Raw genomic sequence first — 3,136 nt, forward strand, 5'->3', positions numbered from 1 at the left:
AGGCAGAAAGACTACCTGGAAAAGTGCTGGAGTAAGCTTGGTGAGAAAGGGAGGAGGCCTGGTGGACCAAAGCAATGGCCATAGGAAAAAACGGTTGATAGTCTTTTAATTTTGGACAGAATCATGCATTTTTGGATAAAACATCCCAGCAAATAACATATTGTGTGATCAGCCTTACTTGTAGTTTCCTTCACATTCCTTTTATATTTCCATCAGTATCAGGTTTGGGGGGGAAATATGTCTTTGCCATCACTGTGATCAGAAGCCAGCCCTGTGTCCTTGGCCCATCCCAATCACTGACTAGCTTGTTCCTTCAGGTGACTCACTAGTTCTATCTGAGACTCAGTTTCCCTATTGATAAAACAAGATCATAAAGTTTGTCGTCTAACCTTGCATGAAAATTAAGTAAAATAACTTAATATATGTTGTTTCAACCAGTTACGTTGAAAAAGGCCATAGATCATCACACACTGTACTGTATTAGGAATATTTTGGATCCAAATGACAGAAAAGCCAACCTAAACAGGCTCAAGCTAGGAAAAGAATGTGAGCCGATCTGGCTTCAGACACAGCTTGACTCAGGATGATGATGTCCCCAGGGTCTGAATCTTGGCCTGGTTCCTCTTACACAGGCTCCACCCTTAGGCTCACATTGCAGTCTCCTTCTCAACCACTAGCAACTTCAGACGCACACAGGGGCCCCCAAAGGCACAGGATGAGAATGTGAGGGACAGTTCTCTTAAAGCAACAGTGGAGTCATTAAGCAAGGCAAAGGGAATATATACTGGGTGCAAACTCCAGGTGTCTCTTACAACATACTTTGCAGTTGGGAGCCACTCAAAGCCTCTGGTTGCTAAGCAGCTGTGTAGAGAGTAACCAACCTCGCCGTGGTTGCCACCATTCTGAGACGGAGCACTCAAGAGATGTGGCCCTTCTTTCCACTTATGTCATAATCATAAAATGGTTATTTATTGCCAAGCTTTCAAGTAGTCTTCCGAATGCTCTCATAACACCTACAAGCTATTCAGGGATCACCAGGATTCCGCAGGACCCATTTAAGAGGCACTTCCAGAGGTAATGCGAGGCAGAGGGCAAGAGAGAGCTTCTAGCAACAAGAGAGGGCCTAATGGGCAGGAATCAGATAAAAGAATCTGACCGTAATCAATAGTAATTGTATTTATAAGAGGCATCCTCTTCCTCGTTGGAAAGTACCTTCTAGAACCTGGGGGCTCACCCATTTCTATAAGGTTTAAATCATTCCACGAATCTTTTGTGCACAGCCACCTGGTGAGTGGACCCCAAGAGGGAGTTGCCCTTAGGTATTCCATCAGAATGTGTCCAAGGGCAGTGAAACACACAAAACTAACAATTGTCTGGCCATCAAGAAAGATGACTGTCAACAACTTAGAAGGTGGCTGCCATCATTTCTTTGGCCACAAGAGAGCAAAGAGGGGATGAAGCTTTTCCTGCCTTGCAGGTGGCAATGTAGACCAACAGAATGCCTCCTTGAAGGCTACTTCTCAGAACCTGTTTCCTTTAACTTTATTCCTGAATACGTGCATAGTTCATTCCTCTATCAGAAAGCAAGCTTCTGGAGGGGAGACGCCGTATCTTTTCCATCTCCAATGCTAATAGTTAACCACTAAGCCTGGCCCATAGTAGGTGTTTCATAAATGTGTATTGAATCAATGAATTCACTTAGCTAGGCACTGGCATATATAAAGATCTGAAAGACAGCTCTGTGCATAAAGGTCTCATAACTTGGTGGAGTAGGAAATGAGAACATAACAGATTTGAAATAAGGCAAGGTGTTCTAAGGGTACCCTGCACTCCCATGGCCCTTTTCTGTTTACAAAGCACTAAACCGCATTCATTTTCTTATCTGATTCTCCAGACACTCCAATGATGTTGACATAGCAGATTTGTTAGTCTCATTTTATGAGACATCATCAGTTACTTGAGACGCAAGGGGCAGAAATACTCAACCAAAGTCACAGGACTTATTAGTGACAGAGTTTGGACTGGCTCTGAATCCCAGGTCTGGACCTTTCTTACAATGTCTTTGCAGATTGAACACAAGGAGGTTCAACCGTCCATATCAAATATGGCGGAACTGACTTAATTGTTAAAGATCAACCTTATGTTATTAAAAGTGCTTTCTTGGGGCGCCTGGGTGGCGCAGTCGGTTAAGCGTCCGACTTCAGCCAGGTCACGATCTCGCGGTCCGTGAGTTCGAGCCCCGCGTCAGGCTCTGGGCTGATGGCTCAGAGCCTGGAGCCTGTTTCCGATTCTGTGTCTCCCTCTCTCTCTGCCCCTCCCCCGGTCATGCTCTGTCTCTCTCTCTCTGTCCCAAAAATAAATAAACGTTGAAAAAAAAAATTTTTTTTTAATAAAAAAATAAAAAAATAAAAGTGCTTTCTTAATTATACTCTTTTAATTGCCACACTGAATTTGTGTAGTGATTTTACAGATAAGAGAGCGGAGATAGCATTTATGTGTCCCGAGTCTAGACTAAACTGTAAAACTAGTCAGCAACTGAGTTAAACGTAGAATCTACAACTCCTGAGTCACCACTCCCCCTTTGGCCCTGTCTCTTGCCTTGAAAAATCACAGAATCATGGAATACTAAGATGGTAGGAATAGAAGAAACCTTATGTAGAGTGTACCCTCCCAACCCATGCAGATTTCCCCTCGTCCAGCTTCTCCAGTGAGAACGCACTACTCACCACATCAGAGTACAGGCCTTCCACTCTTGAAAATCCCTGGCATTGATCTTTCTGTCATTAGCAAATTGAATTCTGACTCCCTGCCATGTCCACTCATTGGTTCTGCATTGGTCCAATTTCTGTTTATGCTTATTGGGTCCCTGCCATGTGTCAAGCAACCCCTGTGTATTATTATTATGTCCATTTTGCAAACAAAAAAAACTAGACCTTTGAGAGGTTAGGCAATTTACCTAAGAGGTAAGCCCAGATCTGCCACTTAAAAATACAATGCTGTCTGTGGCTTTTACTTCAGAGATGCACAAATGAAATGCACGCCTGTCTCCAGGTAGAGCCGCTAAGACCAGTTTTGTAGACATGGCTCTCTCTATGCCACTCTCCTGTTTTACAAGTCAGTAAATGTTCAGGAGCTC

At 43.6% G+C, this 3,136-nt stretch overlaps 1 long non-coding RNA gene across 1 annotated transcript; it reads left to right on the plus strand.

Annotated features, from left to right (window-relative positions):
• Nucleotides 1–699: 699 nt before the first annotated feature.
• Nucleotides 700–2,162, plus strand: LOC123597984. The gene is made up of 2 exons (XR_006712342.1): nucleotides 700–1,074; nucleotides 1,895–2,162. It is a non-coding gene; the product is annotated as an uncharacterized LOC123597984 (long non-coding RNA).
• Nucleotides 2,163–3,136: the final 974 nt, after the last annotated feature.

This window comes from Leopardus geoffroyi, chromosome C1, assembly GCF_018350155.1.
Source record: "Leopardus geoffroyi isolate Oge1 chromosome C1, O.geoffroyi_Oge1_pat1.0, whole genome shotgun sequence".
Taxonomy (NCBI): Eukaryota; Metazoa; Chordata; class Mammalia; order Carnivora; family Felidae; genus Leopardus; species Leopardus geoffroyi.